This window comes from Tyto alba, unplaced genomic scaffold (genome assembly GCF_018691265.1).
Source record: "Tyto alba isolate M040663 unplaced genomic scaffold, T.alba_DEE_v4.0 Super-Scaffold_10, whole genome shotgun sequence".
Lineage (NCBI taxonomy): Eukaryota > Metazoa > Chordata > Aves > Strigiformes > Tytonidae > Tyto > Tyto alba.
Window position 1 is genome coordinate 2847189 of NW_024881262.1, and position 20474 is coordinate 2867662.

The following is a 20474-nucleotide window of genomic DNA, read 5'->3' on the forward strand; positions in this document are numbered from 1 at the left end:
TGTGGAAGGCAGGAAATAGCACACCATGCAGACAAGTCCTCCTGAAAGCAGAGCGAGCGCTTGGTGACCTCCAGCCCCAACCATCACGGTGAAGCCATCAAACCACAAGAGCTGGTTGTGCCCAGTAACTGCTCAGTATTTATTTGCAGTATCTGTTCCACTAAAGTCTGTTGCTAATGCTGAGTTGATTGGTTTAGGGACCTTATAGGGGAACCAGATTGTGTTAGGCTGTCTGGGGAAGCTGAATGGGTCTGTAGGAGCATGGGGTCTTTTTTTCTTCTAAATGCACCATGCTGGTTTTTTCCTCCAAAGTATTGAATTTCATTTGACTTTCAGAGGTACCAGCCTGCATTTCCTAGGTCTGATTTACTCTTTAGATTCAAACCACTGTGGGAGACCACAGCCTCTGTGCAGTGCCGGGCAAGCCCTCCCCCCCCAAACAGACTTTCGTGATGTTAGGAGAGTGTTAGTGGCCATACGTGCAAATAGCTTAGCATGCAAAATGTCCTGGAGAGAGTAAGTGGAGGCCAGACAGGATAAATTGTCCATCAGACATTTTCAGTAGTAACCTCTGCAGGGTGAGGAGGTCCCGTGGGATGCTGCTGGGCAGACAGTTACGTGGCTCCCCTGCCCTTTGTCTTGGGGTGGGGATGAAGTGGCATTCAGACACTGGCAAGCCAGTTGGAAAAGCCTGGAGAGCAGCAGGCAGTGAGGTCTGACCTGTTTTGGGGTGATTCTTGGTAGGGCAAGCTCTGTTTAGGCTGAATCTGGGGCTCATTTGGGGTCACTCCTTGAATCTGGAGGAAGACACCCAAGTGCCTCATGCCTAAAATATCCACCGGGAATGGAAAGATGGGAGCAGGAGAGGAAGTTGCAAAAACCACCTTGGTTAAATCATTGAATTAATCACTTATGAGATAGTTTTAACAAAGAAATGTCATGCATAACGTGGGCAGCAGGGATTATGCGAGCTATAAACTTCATAAAATACTTTGCTGCCAGGTCTATGTCTGTCTGTGCTAGTGGTGAACCACTGGCACTGCGAGCTGAGCTGTCATCATTGGGAATGGGCAAAGTAAATTCCAAAATATTCTTGGCAGAAGACGCTGGAAAAATTTGCCTTTCCCGCTCTGTGTTCTTATTGTGAGGTATACTTACAGAGAAACATATGATTCGGGTATTACATTTCCCTGCAGTAAATGGATATTGAAAGGCAGAAATTGAATAAAAGAAGTCTTAGTCACGCTGAACTACAACTGCTCTTTCTAGATAGCAATTTTGGTTTGGGGCTTTTCCTGGATTCTTTGGAACGTCTTACCCATAACTTGTACATGTGTATTATGGTATCAGGTTGAGATAACATATTTTGTATCTTTTGATGGCTGTAGGATTCTGGTACTTTAACTCCACCTGTACTCAGTATTAGCTCACCTAGCTTTTTTTTTACCCCAGAATGTGGGAATGCTGGGTGTCTTCCAGCTTGCTCAGTCGTCCTTCAGAGCCTTCAGTGCTCAGAAGTATGCATGAGAAAGTGTTGCACTGAATGCCAGCGCGTACTGGTCCTGCCCAGAACAGGTAACTCATGCCAGAGCTAAAATTTCACCGTAACTGTTCAATCCTATTAAAGGAACACTTAGCTTATTTTTGTTGTTCTTAATTACTAATACCTCTAGAGAAAAAATAATGACCGCAGCAATTTTTTCTTACACCTCAGTTGCACTGGGATTTTATTAGGGCAAAGCCCTGTCCCCGCAACTTCCATGGGGCCATGTAACACAGGCAGCCCTCTGCAAAACTCTTAGTGAGGGACTGCTGGGCAGAGGATAAACATTGCCACAAGGTCTGATCTTAGCACCTGCTTTTTTTTCCTTCTTTTTTTTTTAAAAAAAAAAAAATAGAGCAGGTCTTGCCAAAGTAATTAGCCTGCCTGTGATAGCTCTCTTGCTGTTCCTGGTGCTCCCACGATGCTAGGGCTCATCTTGAATAAAAAAGCAATTTGAGGCTCAACTGTGTGTCTCAAAGGTCCCTTTTTGTACACGCTTATTACACTAGCTCAACAATTATGAATTTGGGCAACGTTTTAATTGCACTCACTTCTCTGTAAGCAGAAGTGTAGAATAAGCCATACCACTGATTAATTTTACAGTTTGATTAAACTGTAAAAATGCAATGTTTTTATTTGAATCATGCTGCACATATGTTTACATACATTCACGTAGACCTTGCGGTGGCATTTCAGTAAAATCCCAACATAAGAATGGCTTTTGAGGCTTTATATTTGTGATCTAAGTGGTTTAAAAGGGGGGAAGGGGTAGAAATGTAGCTAAAAGTCATGTCATAAGATTGTCATTATTAATTGTCCACCAAATAATATATGTTATAATTCCTACCATGGGTGTTGGATAGTGTGCACTGAGGCCAGCTCCTTGCCATGGGATGTCACCAACTCCCTGAATCTCCCTCCTTGATGGTGCCAGGATCAATTTGAGCCTTTGGGGATTTGGGGCCCTGGCTGGGAGCAGGAGTAGCTCCCTCAGATGGGAAACCTCAGGCTGAGGAATTAGGTGTCTGCACAGCAGGTTTGCAGGACCCATCACATTTAAGGAACCTACTTGAAAAGCACATTTTTAACTATTTTCCTCTTTCTTTGAAAACATAGCTATGGCTGTGGTGTGTGATGCTCTGCTATGGGGAGCAGCAAGGTAGGGGAGCAATAGCCCCCAGCTCCAGGGAACCCTGGCGTGTTGCACAACAGTTTGAATAGGTTTGGGTTTTTTTTTTTTAATATATCCAAAAAATGAAATCCCAACAAGTCATTTTTGCAGTGGGGAAAGGGCATACTACAAATTTACTTATTCACCATTTGGGTGGGGATGGCCACAGTCTCTCCTGCATGCCCAGAAGCACCTGCTTACCTGCATTAACAGAATTATACCTACAGAGAAGGGTAAAAATGTCTCTGCATGTTGAAATTACTCACATCCCACTGATGGATATGCCTCTGAGGAAATAAGCAGCAGTTCCAGAAGTTCAACTCCTGTTTTAAATTAGATCTACATAAGCAGATCAAGCAATTAGCTTTGCCTGCAGCTTCTCTGATGCTGGCATTTTCTCACTTGCATCTTAAAATTTTGTTCAGATAATTATTCCAGAATAACAGGGAAAGCAAACCAGAGGCAATTAGTTTACTCTCGGGTGCATTGTGGGGGATAGCACATCGAGAAGACAAAATGCTGTCATAGGACTGGGAATGAGAAATCAAGGATGGCCAGTTTGGCGGTGGCTCCAAAAGCAGTGGATTATCTCAAAAAGCAGTGGATTATGTGGGCTGAGAGGACTGAAGTCTTCTCCTAAAAACAAAACACACACAAAAACACGCTGCCTGGATATAACATAAGTAAAATGCTACAGTAATTTGTATGGTCACATTTCCCCTGACTTTACCAGAAATATTCCACAAAATTTGGCTGGTTTTGCTTATTGAAGCAGTTTATTTGTAACTACACCATTGACATTGTCAGGATCCCCACTGAAAAGAGACTTGGTTGCTTGGGTTTTTGTTTTTGATTTTTTTTTTTTCTCCAGTGTGTTGCCTGTTTCTCATCCTTTCCAATCCCAGGGGTGTGCTAACATCCCTCTCCCCACCACGGTGGGTGTTGTGGTGCCCTGTCCCCTCTGGCACTGGGGATGGCTGGTGGGGTGCCCCCCAAGATCCCTCTGTTCCCTTGGTAAATGAGGGGGAACATCCCTGTCCCTCACCTCCCCTGCAGAGCCAGCAGTGGGGGGACAGAGCGCTGGTCCCCAGGTGTGGCGCGGGGTTGGGGACAGCCCGTTGATTTGGCACCTGTTTATTTTGCAGAGTTGATTTCTACCTTTAGAAACCAGCTGGATGGCAGCTGGGGCACACAGTTACCTCCCTGAGCAACGCCTCACAGCTGGTTCTGCTTTCTACCACCACGAGAAATCCCAGCTGGGATGAACTCAAAGCTTTCCCTTAGCCCCCAGGGTGATCTGACTGGACCCACTGGCATTCCCATCCCACCCCTGCCTGTTACAGCAGCTACACGAGAACATGGAACAGGGAGCACAGATCCACAGCTTGCAGTTAATAGTTATCCAAGATTCATGAATAAAACCGTAGATTTGCTTTGTCAGTGCTGCTGAGTGACATTACCTTAAAAATGCAAATGAATGCATTTGCTGACTCTGCTTTGTATAGTTGAGTTGAGCTCACTGATCACCTGAGTTCACCAACAAACTAAATATATCTATTTGACTAAACCTAGAATAGATTTTTGTAATATTAGGATAGAAGGGAATATACATTTACAGTAGGTATTTCTTTTGTCTTTTGCGTCATACAGTGCTGTAATTTTATTATACTAGATGATAATCTCCTTGATGAGATTTACATCATCTAAAATCAGTTGTTTCTTTCTGATTAAGTATCCTGATAAATACAAGATAGGTTGTAGAATAAATTAGTTTTAGGATCAGAATTTTATTGCCTTTAAATATTCAGTACTCCTCCGGGCTCAAGCGGAATGTATTTTGCCTGTACAAAGTCTATGCCTGTATGAAGTCACTATGCATTTAAACATTATTTTTGTTGTTAACTGATTATTGTGAAGCAGGGTTTTTTACAGTTGCTCTGTTTTGATCACTGGGGGGGAAAAAAAAAATATAAAAAAAAAAGAGGTGTATTCACAAAATTATGTGAGAGGATTTAATGATAAGACCTACGTCAGTAGTAGAAAAATCACACAGCTATATGCTGCTTAGATAACTTAGGGTTTCTGTTATGTTAATAACATAGGAACTCCATAAAGAATTTTCCTTTGTAGCATGGATCTTGCCTGAGCATCCGTAGCCAGGTCCTGCTCAAGAGGGATATAGGCTATTACCAGCCTAAATGGCCTTTTCATGACTTGAATGGTTTTTCATGTACTCATTAGCTGCAAGCTAGAAATAATACGAGTCCCGGGGGCTCTTGCTTTGCCAGCACACTGTTCTTCTCCAGGCGCTGCCCAGAGCTTGCCCAGGAGACTGGTGGTGGGTGGAAGGGAGCAGTGGTGATGGCTCCCACAGGAGAAATCAAGCATCTCCTCACTCAGCAAGACAGTGAGGACCGTGGGCAACAAAGACGCCTCTTGCCCCCACTGACATAGAACCAAGCGAGGCTTAGGGATGCATTATTTTTCCTTTCGATGTTGGTTGGTTGCGCCGCTCGGGCAAGACAGCTTGAAGCTCGTTCTGCTCTCTGCTGGCCACTGCTGTCCTGGCACTGGCCACGGCTCGCCACTGCCTGGGACCTGCCCAAAACTGGAGGTGCTGCTGGCAAGTGGCTGGAGGGAGGCACAACGTAGAATCACGTAGGACTGAGCAGCTGAAGCTTGGAACTCTCTTCCCTTCCAAGAGCTCTTCAGTGCAGTTCTTTTAGAAAGGCAATGCCAGTTAGCTCTGTCACGATTTTGTTTTTGTTTTTTTTTTTCCCTGCTTTCCAAGCAGATGACTGGGCAGGTTAAAGGAAGGCCATGAAGCAGGAGGACTGGCCAAAAAGCTCCGCACAAAGCTTTTGCCTTTCTGAAGCTGGCCGCGGTAGTTCATGGAAAACTGGACGCAAAATCTCCTTGGTTGGCTGGGGAGATCTTCCTCTGTACCCATTCCTCGGATAACTTAATACCTTTTTTTTTATATCCCTTGGTCCTTGGTTTGTGCCATACTCTTGCTGAAGTGCCTTGTGCTCCACGCACGTTCACAGGGAGCATCCACGGCTGCTGTGCAACAGGGGATGGTCTGAACCCCCAGGCTCTGGGCTTCCAGAGCTACGACAAAAACCAGTGAGCAAATCAGGCCACTGGTACCTCTGAAAAATTGATCCCAAGGACTTGAATTGCTACTCGCAACATAAAACCATGTCATGATAACATCATCTTGCCAGGAGTTTTGCTAGCAAGGAAAACAAGATTTTCAGAAAGCCTAATGTAATCAGGGGTTTTTTCTTTCTTCATCCTGTGGGTGCTGCAAATAAGGGAGGAAAAAAATAAAGACAGTGTCCTTCATGTTCAGTCAAAAGGAACCCATTAGTTTTGAGTTGCATCAGTCTGAGCAAAGGGCAAAATGACACCATGGAAGATGTAATTGAGAAAATGAGCTCTGGCCTTAGCAGAACTACCTGTGGTGTCCCTTTAACAGCCATGTGACTAGAGCTGTTGGCTCTTCCCAAAACTTCAGCAAAAACAAATGACTCCAAGAAATTCTTGCAAACAGACCTAATTACACTGACCTACCTTGTAGCAGCAGTGAGAATAAATAAATGTCACAAAAAAGGTGAATTCAGTCTGTCTTCCTCATAGGTAGGGCTTAAAATGGATTTCTGCCTCCCCCAACCCTGCAGTTTTAATACCTATTAATTATCATCTTATGAGAAAAATGGTTTCCTGCTCACTGAAGTTAGACTTTAATTAAAGCATTCTGCTGGTCCTAGATAATAGGATACACACTATACACCTCACATTAGGGGATTAATGCCATACTTTATAGTGATCAACGTACAAAAACTTTAAGCATCGTATATATGAAGCATTCTCTTATACTCTACAATTTACTGAGTACAAAAATCTACTGACAAAAAAGTACTGACTACAAAAACTGAGGTGTGATTCTTGGTTGTTTGCTTTTCCTTTCTTTTTTCAATTAAGTTGCAAGCTCTAGGCATGCTTAGTAATGTACATTTTTAAAGAAAGATCGACGATTAAGCCCAATCTATCTTCTTTGCAGTTTGCCTATGGAAAGGATGGTGTGAAAGGCAGTAGGAAAGACAGGATTTAGCATATGGAGATACCCGCGCATCGCAGTGGGATCCTGCCCAGCGGCTGCAGGTGTATGGCTTTGAAAGGAAATGGGACGTGCCCAGATTTCTAGAACTGAGGTGGCTTCCTAAAATACACATTAAGAATTCATATAGAGGAAGAATCATAGATACCGAGGAAGTTTGGCAGGAAGGCACCCTGTTCTCTCCTCACATCCCTATTGACTCATGCGGTATGGCATATATAGCTTAACTGACCGATTGAACTTATATATAACCAATTTTAAAAATCGTAATCTTTCACATTTTATTTCATATTTTCAGTGATTTCAGACAACAAAGCAGTTGTAAACCCAATGGCCACCATACTGCTGTTTCCCTCTTGACCCCCCTGGAAACTTGGTCAGATAATGTTCTGTGGGAGTTGTACAGATATGCTGAAACCTATTTTTTTTAGATCAACCTTGATTCATCTGCTGGCCAAAATATAAAGTAGGGTGGGAACTGTCATTTAAAAAAAAATCTTGGTTTATAAAGATAAGAGATGAAATGGAGAAAGTGCGATTAAGCTGTGTGCAATGGAAGTGGCTTCTGTAAAACACAAGCTGAGTGACAAGACATCCACCTCAGTATTACTAGGGTGAGAAAGGAGAAGGCTTTGGTTTGGGTAGGTTTTAACAAATTCAGTGATTACTGTCACATCCCTTACTGCCACATTCCTCCCTGGCACCCGATTGCTTACAGCTGATGGCAAAGACCGTGACATATTCTTTGTCATCAAGTACTGATGTGACAAACTTGAGCTTAAGACCACAGAGACCTCAGAAGATACCATTTCCAAACTCTGTCTTGAAAAAGGAAAGGGAAAATGTTTATTTTCATGTGCTCTGCAAGCTGTGCTGACTGGGCAGCATCACAGCAGGCTGCCAGGCAGTTCAAGGAATCTCCCCAGCAAAAGACCTGGTAATTTGCTTCACCCATTACTGAATTGAGCAGGGAAAAAAAAATATGTTGGTTCATGTCCACGTTTCAAATGCAACAGATGAATCTTCAAAGGGCTTTCATTGTTTTTTCTTCTGTATGTGTTCAGAAGCAGAAGTCCATGTCTACTTGCTGCTCTGAACGGATGTTAGTTTGATCACCAGGGGAGAAGGTTAGAGCGGATTTGTGTTTAAGGGTAGAAAGTCAATTGTGCTCATTCTAACTCCAGCTGGTGGTTTCCTCAGTCCGCATCCATCTCGTGGTCACCCTTGCAGTGGACGGAGCGTTTTTGGTATCGCGGTCGTGGTTGGGCCGGGCAGCCCCTGCCTGGCATCCCAAGGGATGCTGCCCTTGCAGGCAGGCTCTCTGCCCGTCCCACTCCAGTCCCAGAGCAGGAGTAACTCTGAAGTAGCAAACACCAGCGTGCAGAAGGATGTTTGAATGCTGTGGGTAGAGTAGATGCTTAATAATCAATACTAACCTTACCTCTGGGCTCGTGGGTTTTGTGGAAGTAACGTGGGTTATTATGGAGCTGCAGTGCGGTGTGTTGGTGACTGAATAGTTCTCAGGCAAGCTAGGCTTTTGAGAGAGAGAAAGTGGCGTGCACCAGTGCCATGGGATGCTGGAGGTGAAGTGGCTGTGAGATGGGATGGGGCAGGAGGCAGCTGACTGCCCGCCTGCTGTGGAGCCTTCTCCACGCTCTGAAAATTTAGGAAGAAGAACCGGCAAATGCCGTCTGCAGTGGGGCAGGGAGGTGCAGCCAGAATGAAGCTTCTCCTCCCTACCAGAGGGTGAATTCAGAGGAGATTCAGATGGAATTAGCAGTTATTAGCTCTAAATATCAAAGCTTAATAGTGGAAACTGTGTGTGGTATTACAGCAATTCATGCTGCATTCGAGTGATGCAGAGTACAAAACTCAAAATCATTTACCTCTTGAGACAAATTATTAAACATTATCATTTTAGTGACCTACTCGCATGCTGCCATGGATCGAGGGTGATTATCCATGTCACTGTGCAAACAAATTAGGGATTCCTCTTCAGAAGAAAGTAGATGGAGGCGTAACATAGAACTTACATATAATCAGAAGTATTAATACTAAAATCTCTCTTTGATTTTTGAAAAGGGGAAAATCTGTTCTATCAGAACTTTATCAAGATGAATTCATGCCAGGCCCAGGTTTTGTTGGGGATGCGAGATCAGGACTTTTTCACTTGTGTAATCCCTGAGCTGGGTGACCACAGCTGGGTATGGGCAGAGCTGCTGACGGCTCGCCGGGCGCTGCCATGGATGGGTGTGTGTTGACCACAGCTCTTGGTTTGTTCCTCCCCCCATTAAGTAGCTCCCTTTATCGGCTCTTGCCAATAGTGTAGAAAATAGACCTCTTTGGAAGCTGTGTTGGGGAGTTACTGTGATACACGCCGGCGTTGTTTCACCTGTGGAAGCCACAATTTATTGCCCCGAATATGCAGCATAGACAAAGAAGCGACGATGCATTTAACAACTCCACACTTGATTATATCAGGAATTACTGTGGGAACACAGAGTACGGCACTGTCTGCTGCCGCTTGCCTGTGTTTGCTCTTGGGGTCTCGGTGTATGAACGTATCAGTGGAGCAACCTCTGTCCCTGGATAGTAATATAGTTCTGGTCTAGACAAATTAGTCTCCCAGTATTAGTTTAAAACCTCGTATTTTACCCTGGTTAGAGAATTAAGGTGTTTGCATTATCCATTTGAGATGTTTTCTGCTTACCAAAAGGGAGGTGGCTCCAAACAATCTCTGTCCTGAGACTTGCTCATGTGCCCAGATGGACCCGTTTGCTGTATTTTTATAGCTGTGCTATCAAAACAAAAATAAAACAAAAATTTTTAAAAAGCAACAATTAAACGGGAGCACAAATGGAGCGAAATCCTTAGTTGAAGCTTATGCATTTGAACAAATGCTGGTGGAAACTGTTTCTCGTGATTCCCTGGGCTCTGCTTGTGTGGAAAGTGCCCATCAGATGGTGGAAACAGCTCCTAACAAAACTCCTCTCCTCTCGCCCCATTGGGGTTAATATTCCCAAAGGCAAGGATAACAATTATAGTATGTCTCTTATTCAACGCTGAGTTAAACAGACTGAGTGCTGGTTTATTCCTTAAATAATCCTGCAGGTTAGGCAGTCCCCACAAGCCATGTGCTGTAGGACTGAAGGCATCCCTGCCTGGGTGACCCCCAAATACAAATACTGTTACCCCCATCTTTCCCCAAGACCCTTGGGCTTCCCTGTGTGGGATGGACCCTTCCTGAGATTTATTCCTGCCTCATGCACAACAAGCAGGGCTCAAGCTGCTGCAATTAGTGTAGATTTAATGAAGCAGCCTTCTGCACAAAGACAGCCGGAGAGTAATTTCTATTACTTGGAAGAATCTGTATTATATATTTCATCTCTCTTGCCTTGCCTGTTAATTGGGGGCAACCTATTTCAGCCCCCTCTACCCTGCACTGCCCAAGCACCGCACCGCGAGCTCTGGCTGTAACGGCGCTGGGATGAGCAGCACCCTTGCCATAAGGAATACTGCTTCATTACAGCTGGGTGGTTAATTGCAAATAGACCAACGGTCCAGCGGGACTGTACGGGCGTCCCTTTATCTCCCACCCATGAGCTGGTGGCACAACCATCGCAACGCTGCGAGCTGTGATTTATCACACGAGCTGCCATCTTACACCTGTGATGCAGGTGAATGAGTGTTTAAAAAAAAAATAAGGGGGGGGGGAGAGGAATATATCTTGTGTAAATATTTGCATTTTAATTTTCTTTTAATTTCATGAGGCCTGTTTTGTGTTTATCAAGGCATGTAACAGCTTTGTGTTAACAACACAACAATGCGTCATTAAACGTGCGCCAGCTGTTCTACCCTGGCTCCCGTTACCTACAGCCCCCAACGGTTCCTGTCAAGGGGAAAAAAAAAAATACACGCTTTGCTTTAATGACTAACACTAGCGCTGCAAAACAAGAAGCAATAACAGAAAGACCCTGACAAGTTTCTTTGATAAAATACTGCCTGGGAACTCATTAGCTGGGGGTACAGAGGAACGCCCCATCCTGAGCGGTTCGTGCGGCAATTCGGAAGTGAAGGTTAATCCCAGGGATCAAATTGTTGATGTTATTTCTGATGACAAGTTTATTGATGTCTTATGAATCCCAGCTCCAAAGCAAATACTTTAAATTACGGTAAGTGCTTTCTATAAAAAAATGTTCAGCAAACCTGATCAGGCCTGTGCTAGGTGCTGGTGTGCTTCCATGAGATACTGCCCTGGAGCTGGGAGAGACCGTGGGGCAACTGGAGGGAGGAGATGCGGCTCCAGCATCACCTGGGGTGGGAGCCCAGGTCTTGGCTGGAGTAGTTGGCCCCAAGGTGGCCTCAGGACCATTTCTGTAAGAGGTCTGCTCATTGACTCTCAGCTCTGCTGGCCTATGAAAGTTCATTCCTGCTTGGGTTTTTTTTAAGCTCAAAAAAAAATATTGCCTACTGTTATGGTATACCCTTGCATTTGTTGAAGAGCAGAAAATGGCGGGTTTATGTCAACATCCGTTTGATACTTTGCCAGTACGAACACTATAATGAAGTGTGCGGGTGTAGGAGTGGAAATCTCTTTTTTCCACGGTGCTGTCCAAGCACGGAGTAGGAAGGCTGTGCCCTGGCACATTGCTTGCACCAACCTGGGGGAAGGACAGACTGCCCACCCCAGGGTGACCGCAGGGTGGGGGAGAAACCCCCGCCAAGCAGGTACACGAAGGAGGCACAGCCCAAACCTGGGAGGTCCTCTCTGGGTGGTTGGCCAGGGAGCCTGTGGATCCCAGCTCCTCACGGGGCTCCCTTCCATCAGATGTTGAACATCTGCCTCTTCCCCTTGGGCGGTCCCATGGGGTTCAAGAGTTAAGCAGGGCTTCAACTCTTGCAAGAAGCTGACACGGGAGGTTTTGCTGGAGGGTGTATTAGGGAGCTTAGCTCTGTTTGATGCCAGTCGTTGCTGACAGGAAGGCTCAAGCCCATTTATTTAGGGTGCCATCGAGCGACCAGATGATGCTAAATTAACAGGTAGGAAAAATTACCTTGATGTCATGGTCCCTGAAGGGATTAATTAGCTTGTGTATCAGTGACAAGATAGAGTATCATGAGCCGCCGTGAGTCATACACGCTGGGTTTTGTTGCAATTTTTGCACTGTAATGGCTTAGCTGGCCAAGGTACCCCAGCGTGATGGGGAGCAGAGCGGAGGGTGCTGAGCCCCGGCTCTGCCGGCAGCTCTGCTGGCTGCCGAACCCAGAGGCTTTGTGAAACCAGCTCTCACACGTTTATATAATTTTCTTACACGCTGCCAGTGCAAAACATCATTATAAGAGGTTCAAACAGTCTTTTCTATATTACAAAAAAGAATGCAGTGTCAACGATTTGGTACTTCATGAATGACAGCCAATTTGCACTTCCCCAAAACACAAGAATATATCATATTTACTCTACTATACAAAAATGGTGTATTTTGGGTATAGCTCATATACCAGCACCTGCTTTTTATAGGGAACGACACTAAGAAATCACTGGAGGGCAGTGTAAAAGTTTGCGTTTTGTCTGTGATTTAGGCTCAACAAAGAAACAATAGGTTTAGATTTATACTCGGAGGGACAAATTGTAATAGGTATGGTTTGAGCTCCATCACTTTCTGCTATATTAATACATATATATTGTTCTGCAATTCAGGTTATGATGTGAAGTTAGAAACTTTGCTGTGAAATCTATTACAGAAGACTACTCTGGAGCGTTTCCTCTAACGGGTGGGAAATGGCTGGTTTGACCCCGAGGCTGGCATTTCTCTCCCTTAGGTTTGGCCGTGTGAGAAGGGGCTCTCTGGCCTGTGGTTGACTGCCGAAGGAACCCAGGTGACTGGCTTAGACCAGTCATTAATGCTTGTATTAAGGATAATAGTAAGAACATCATCATTACTAGCTGATAGGCAAGGTTAGCTTGGGAGTTTAGTGTTGTATATTATTTCTCTGTTGATTTCTCTCATTTTGGCAGACGCTTTGGTGTCTTACTTTTTCTTGACAAGTCACCTGGGCCTTCAAATGCTTATTCAAATGTTGTGATTCCCTACCTTGCTTTATTGTAAAAATCCCATTCGTGGGATTTTTTCACAGAAGCAGCCTTTGGTCCAGCCACTTTGGATACGGGCTCACCCACCATGCATAATTTAGTAGTTGGTATTTGTTTGTCATGGAGCAAATAAAGGATCTACAAAACTGTATAATATAATCTATAAAAACATTTTACTTAAGCTTAAACATCTACAATAGACACAGCATTAACCACTGACAGGGTAAAAGCTGGCATCGCTGGAAATAATTACGCAGCGCTATTGGGCTCGTGCAACACTTGCTCCAAAACTCCAGTCACCTTTCCCTTAAATTCCCCATTGATTTAAAGAACTTCCTTTATTACCTGACAAGCTTCCTCATTCTCTGCATTTATTTTGATTTTGTAGAGCTTTCAGCCATGCCTTTATTGCTGCTGAGGAGTAAAATATCTGTTATAGCCAGAGCCATAAATCTCCCCTCTATCCAGGGACTATAGCCTCATGACTATAGATCACTTTAGTTATTGCCAAAAAGTGCCATCATATCACATTGCAAATTAGGGGGCCGAAAGACAGGACTTTGCTGATTATGCCGATTATGTGTGTCTGAGGAAAATCCTTTACTCCCCAAACTCAGTTTAGACAGTTGGACAAAGTTCAGGGAGAAAATCAGAAATTGATGGTCAGTGGCAGCTCTTTCCTTGGTTTTATCTGAAGATAAATCCTGGGAGGGGAAGGGTGGCCACCAGCGCATCCCCCTCGGGTGTGGGAGCAGGAGGCCAAGGCCGGTGCCCTCCTGTGGGATTTTGTCCCTCGGTGCAGGGGGTTTGGTGCTGGCAAAGAGCTTGCTTTGACACCTCGTGCACAGACAAGGCCAGGCGTGAGAGCTCCTCCAAACCATGGGCAAATAATACCCAAGGCTAATCAATACCCATTTAGCCACTGAAAAAAAAAAAAAAGGAGAAGTACTCAGCCGCTGTCCTCGGCGTAGTGGTACCCACCACCACCAGCACCGGGGATGTCCCATCACCATCCTGGGGACCTGCTCGCACCCTGCTGTGCTCCCGTGTCCCCTCCAAAATAGTGAGAGCCCCCAGGTCTTCATAATGCTTCTCTCCGTGATGGTATAGACCCACGAGCCTGGAGCAGGGGCATGGGGACAGCTCCTGCTCTTGCCTGAGACACCCCAAGAGGCACCTCTCATCCCCTTTAGCGCAAGGAATCGCTTAATTAATGATGGCTTTTAACGGGGCTGATTCCTAGACACCCCGCTGATGTAAGTGGAGATCAAAGGACAATTTAATGTAAAAACTGTAGTGAAACATACGTCTCTCGTAACGCTTGGAAGTACAGGAGAGAAAAAGCAGCCCTGCTGCTGGTGGCCAGAGCTTTGCTGGGCTCTCCTGGACTCCCCGCCTGCCCTCCCCTCTCCTAGTTACACAGTCCCATCCTTCAAGCCCTTCTTTTCTCTATGGAACATTAGTAAAGTAAAGAAATATGAATAAATTAAATGCAATATTAATTATTTACTAATCTGAAGTGTTTCTTCCCGCTTTTTCAGAACCCAGCATCCCTTTCTGCAGCACAGCTCTATTTTATTTTTTAAATTATCTAACACTTCTTTCAATTTTTAATTCCACCCCAGTATTTAATAATTAATGGACTAACTTTCTCTTTAATAACCTTTTCCAAACAGTGCTGCAGGGCTTAGGGAGAGACATGGGCCTTTCCCAGTCCTTTTTTCTGCTGGTCTAATTTCTTCCCTTTATCTTTTCTTATTTTATTTATTGGACTTCTCTCTCCTACTGTTTATCTTCTGTACCACTGCCACCCCCCACTGATACTCTCTTTCTTTTTTAGGTTTCTAAGACCCTTTCACCCCATTTTTTACTGTTGATTCTACTCTTTCAGTACGGTTTTCACATTTGCTTTGCTCCATGATTCTTCCTGTTAGCTGGCTATGCTGGAGATAGTTTGCAGCCAGTATATATTCATATTTCCATATTTTCAACAGCAGATGGACCTAGAATGCCAAATTCTGGGTTGTTTGTTTTTTTTTTTTTTTCTTCAGCATAGCTTGTTTCTGTTTCATCAGCATGTATTTTGATCCTTGAAAATGAAAAATTTTCTCTTGAATGACATTTTCCCCAGCTTTTTTTAAAAAAAAAAAAAACCTTTAAGGAATTTCTTGCCCTGTGTCTCTTCCCAGAAGGAATCCCCCGAGGCTTTAGTGCATCTCTCAGCAACTGCAATGGCAAAAGATAATGTAAATATCTTCTAATATAACATTTTTTTCCCTGAAGGAGGCTTACAGGTAGTGGTTTGTGCACAGTTCCTAGATGCTCAGCTAATGTCGTATTTTACATAGACCTATAAGAAAGACTTGAAGCAGGGCACTGAGGACACCTCTCCTGGGACTGTCTCTCTCCAAGTGTCAGCCTGAATTTCCTGTAAGGGAGCAGAATATTCCAACATCTGCGGTTGAAACTTTAAAAGCTTCCTTTTAGTCCATTAAGAAAGAGGATTTTAGCATTCAAAATAGGCTTGCCATTATCTAAGAGAATATTTCCCCCTGACGGGGGTAAGTTTTCCGAGCTTCGTTAAGGAAGAAGCAGATCGTGACAACTCCAAATGTAAAAAGGCAGCAGGCAGCGGGGTGTTGGGGATTGGAAGCGAATTAATCTGCGATTGCTTTAGCAGTGGGTTGGCTTGGAAAAGGGGAGACCCTTTCCTGCCCCCCGTGTCTGCCCGCTACAGACCCTATAGAGATGGGGAGAGAGATTGATGTACAAACTCTGCTGGTGCTTTTAAGTTAATCCCCATTTATGAACTTTCTGCAATTTGGACGTTGCTAGAACTATTTCCCATTTTCTCCTCAGATGATTTATAGTGGAGTCGTGCAGAGGATGACCTGTGCCATGCCTGGTTTGGTTCAGGTTGTGCAGGAGGGGGGTGAGCCAGGCCTGGGCTGCTGCTGACCATCAGTGAACTATGTGGGTTTGGGGGTTTTTTGTTGGATTAGGTCTTTTTTTTTTTTTTTTTCTTTCTTGGCCAGATTACAGCATAATGGAGAAGTATCTTGGTGTCAACACTGCGTGAATGCAAATCAAACCCCCATATGGGTTGTGGAAAAAGAGAAAGCCATGACCCTAGGAAGCTCCTTAAAAATGTTGACTGCAGTGTATCAAAAGGGCAATTTTGCCTTTGAGAGCCAGTTCTCCCATTTGTTTTCATAGCTCAGGCACCGTGAGGCTGCTGGGGTGTAGCTGGCAGCAGCAGGGAGGGCAGGGACCAGCTCTGTTCGTCCCCCAGGAGCCCTCAGGACTCCTGAAAAAAGTCCCTGCCATAATACAAACATTTAAACTGAGTGTGATAAATCCCATGCGAGCCCCAGCGCTCTAACACCTGCACAATTGAGTGGGCTACACACTTCAGCCCCATTAGAAGCATACTTTATTCATAAATTCAAATTATAGCCACTTACATACAGATAACACATAATTGCTGTTTAATACTTTTACATCCTAATACTGTTACAAAGGACAAAAAATTATTAGGATCTTTCTCCAATTATCTCTTCTGATGAGGAAAATATTAGCTGGGAGTTTTTGGCATTAAGTCTGAATGGCTGATATTGATGGCTTACTGTAAGCTCAGCTTCAGCTGGCAAAGAAGATATTTCAAAGCCCGGTGTAATACAAAGACGTGAAAATGAAGTGACATGTACGTTTTGAAACCAGCTTGAGAATATCTCATAGAAATAAAACATGGCTTTATAAGTTAAATCTCCCAAGGCCTGGAAACACTTAACCCCAGGCTATTTGTATTCAGCGTCCCTGGATGCTGTCGGCACTTCATTTGCCATCAGATAGGCAAGTGGATTCTTGCTAGTAGAGGATTACATTAAGTTGAGATTGTTCTTTATTACTGTTTTAGTGAAAAGCCTGGCTTTATCTTTATAAGTAAACAGAAGCAGTGGTTTAGACTGGGTGCTTGGAGCATCCCTCCTCTCGCGGGAGACTCCATGCTCTAGTCTCCTGCCCAGTGGCAGAGGTTGAAATGGAGATAACATGAAAATAAACAGGATGAGTGCGATTCAGGGCCTGGGTTCCCTCCAAAGCACCGGCACCGCTGTCTGACCCGTGCTTTCCCCTCCTGCTACCACAGCTTGTCTCCTCCTGACACTTGGTCCGTGCCATGCCACGCTCACCGCTGCTCTAACGGTGTGCTACGGGCAGGAGCACGGCACCGAGCAATCCTGAAGCATGGAGATTTTGACCTAAAATGTTGATTATTGCCCAGCAAGACTTTCAGAGCCTCCCCGTTTGCTGCGGGCGGCCAGGCAGGGCACAGAGGTGGAAGGAACAGGGGCAGGGTGTATCCTTATTCTAGGTTACACCCTATGAAACGTGTGCCCATGTGTATATTCACATACATATCCACCTCTTGGCCTTACCAACAAGTAATGATAAGCTGTGGCGCAAATTTTAAAGCTAGCAGTTAAGCTGATTCAAGAGTATTTAATTCAGCAACACCAAGTAGAGGGTTTTATGGGTTTCATTCATGCCAGCTGCACTTTCCACCCAAGTCCCTGCAGGGCTGGTATCTTACCAGGAGCTACTCTGTCTTCTCTGGTGGGATTCCTTGATATGGCATGGTGAAGAAAGACAAAAACTCCATCGCCTCCTGCATAGACTGGATGAAATGATGACTTTTCAGTGCTCCAACCTGGATGGTGTCCTCCCAGCCCAGCCCAAGGATAGCCTTGGGGCACCTCCAGCCTCCTGCTCTGGTCTGGGGTCTGCCACACCATCACTTTGGCTTTTTCACCTTCTTGGAAGAAGAAATGCCATTTCATACAATTGTATTTCTCTCTGAGAAGACATTTAAAATAAAATTTCTGATTAATCTCAGCCTGGCATGTCAAGGTTTGAATAGATTCCTAAAATATTTTATGCTTGAGGAATTAGACTGATCTCTTTGAGTGTAACCTCAGGGAAGGCAATTTGAAAGAGGGTTTATGAAGCGATACCCATCTTTCAGAGGTGACTGCTGTCTATCAACCTTCTGCAGTTTAATTAAAATGAATGATTGAGCTGTTATTGCCTGAATAGTTATGCTGACGCTGTACTCTTCTGGAATTGCTTTATCCCAGTCTCCGTTGTTTCATGGACTGGAAGCCAATGAATGGGACAAGCACCAAAAGGCACTTGCTGGTACCAGGGGGCCATGCCCAGTACTGGCCAGCCAAGGCAGCCCCAGCGGAGGAGGAGGAGGAGGAGGAGGCAGCACGAGAGGCTTTGCAGGCTGAGCAGCCCACTTCAAACAACACACAATTCCGCATGCATAGCAACTGGCACCGTCTATCAGGTTAATGAACCACAGAGAGGATTTATAAAGGAGCCATTACTCTATCAGGTCAAAGCATTTTTTTAAAATGCCTTAATATTAGTTTTCATAACAAGCCATTATCGCCAGCTAATAACTCGAGCAAATAATTGATCTGTCTTTTGAGGAGCTTCTCGCCAGGCATCGTGGGACGCCGTGTTAAACCGAAGCTAGAAACCTCCGACAGGATCCCCGTGCCACAGGAAAACCATCTTACGAAAACAGGCGAAGGAAAGGTGGCAGAGTGAGGGGTACCCCGGGTGGGTGCGACGGGGGCCCCGGAGCAGCGCAGCCCCGGACGGGCCGTGGGTGCGGACGGAGGCACTGCCCAGCGCCGCGGTGGCGCTTACTGGGAGCGGTGTCTGGTTTGGGCACCCTCGGAGGGCAGGCGCTGGGGGGGGTAGCTCCTTCCCAGCAGGTTTTCGGTTGGAAACGTGCCGCTCCTCTCTCCCTCGTCCTTCTTTCTGCTGGTTCCTGCCTGCGGGCCGCCGAGCACAAGGGCTGGGCTTCTCTGCGGACGCCTCGATTTGTCACAGTCCAGGTTACTGTTGAATTTCCCAGGAACGGGAGCTTCTCCCCCCAGGGTTACAGGAATTGGGCTAGTTTGGCCTTTTATCTTTTCTCCTACACGACTTGCCGCTTTCAAAATAATGCAATCGTGGCTATATTAATTAACATTCAGCTGATTTACTAAATAAATAAAAAAATGTCTCTATCCTAATGTCTGAGCAGTCCCAAGCACATCGTGGCCCTGCCAGATACCTGTTTGCATAACCCCATTTTAAAACTGCAAGCCTGTCCGTAAAGGATCTGGCCCTAAAGCTGCCCATGTCTCTTTTGAATTCAGCGGGTTTTATTTCAGATCAGGGCTGTTAAGTAAATCTCTCCTTCAAATATACATCAAGGGAATAAACAAAGCGCCATTATAGTGGCATATTTAAAAGGCTGCCGTGTTAAAAACAACATGCTACTCGGAACCACAGTCAACCAGAAATAAATCGAAGCAAATAAACAGAGCTTGCAATAAATGTTAATGCATTTTAATCTGCTCTACTACCCACCTGCCAATTAAATTTCATAATACGCTTGTAATAATGAAATAAAACATGGCAATAAAAGTATACAGTGGAGTTAACTATTGAATGTCTGAGAGACGGAGGTGTGGGAAGAACACGCCCTCCACCACCAACCTGGAAAAGGTTGAACAGGGTTGAGCCCAAGGCTGTGCAAGGAGACAGCCGTGCTCAACTAAACATTCTGAGCAAATTATATATTTTTAATTAGAAATTATTACTAGATTCTAAAAGCCTAAAATGGATGAAAAAAACCTGTCAACTTTGAAAACTCTGGGGAGCTGCATAATGACTGATGCTAATTATATAGTTACAACATGAGCTGAGCGAGCAGACTGAGAAGGCAAAATTTTAAGTAAATATAAATGACAGTGGGATTTAATTAAAACAGAAGGAACTGTGTGAAACCTGTGAACTTTACGTAGCTGCTCGCTCTTGCCAATCCCACGTGCAACGGAGAGGGGCTGGGAAGGCAGCAATAGCAAGAGCTGAGTTTTTGTCTGTCTTTTGTCCCCCCTTCCCTGAAATGTGAGGGATGGTGAAGGCTGAGAAGGGCTTTCAGCTGGTGTTTGGTGGGAAAAACAGCAGGGTCTGCTCTGCCCCGTGGGACCCGGAGAGGCTCCGGTGGGGCGGTTGCTGGTACCCGGGTCCTTGGCACAGGGCTGGGATCGGGTGATGCTGCTGGGGATGCTGTGGCTTCACCCACCCGCCTTGAACTTGGTTGTGTGGAGGGAACAGGGAAAACAGACAGCGTCCCCTCCTTTGGGTGGGGACAACAGCGATTCAAGGGGTTGCTAGCAAAAATCATGACTTATTTCTGGGCGACTTAGTATTGCAAAGCGGGCTAAATTCCAGTTCTCTACCAGAAGGTTTCTGTAGCTCTGGGGATAAAGCCATAAAATGCCCCTGGGGTAAATGCAATCCCAGCAGCCGGACTTCCTCGTGGTTATTGTCCCCTTGACACACGAGCAATGTCCCCTGCGATGAGTTTGGGTCGTGCTGCCTTTCCCCTGCGGCTCAGGGGATGCCACGTGCACTGGTCACCCCAGCAAAGGAGCCCAAAACACGGGTGCCCCCTCGCAGCCCTCCCCTCGGCCAGCGCTGC

General features: G+C 45.2%; 1 protein-coding gene across 3 annotated transcripts in view; it reads left to right on the forward strand.

Moving 5' to 3' along the window:
- The window catches only part of LOC104362320 (schwannomin-interacting protein 1), a 208984-nt gene that overhangs the window by 120093 nt on the left and 68417 nt on the right, over positions 1-20474 (forward strand). The window lies entirely within an intron of this gene.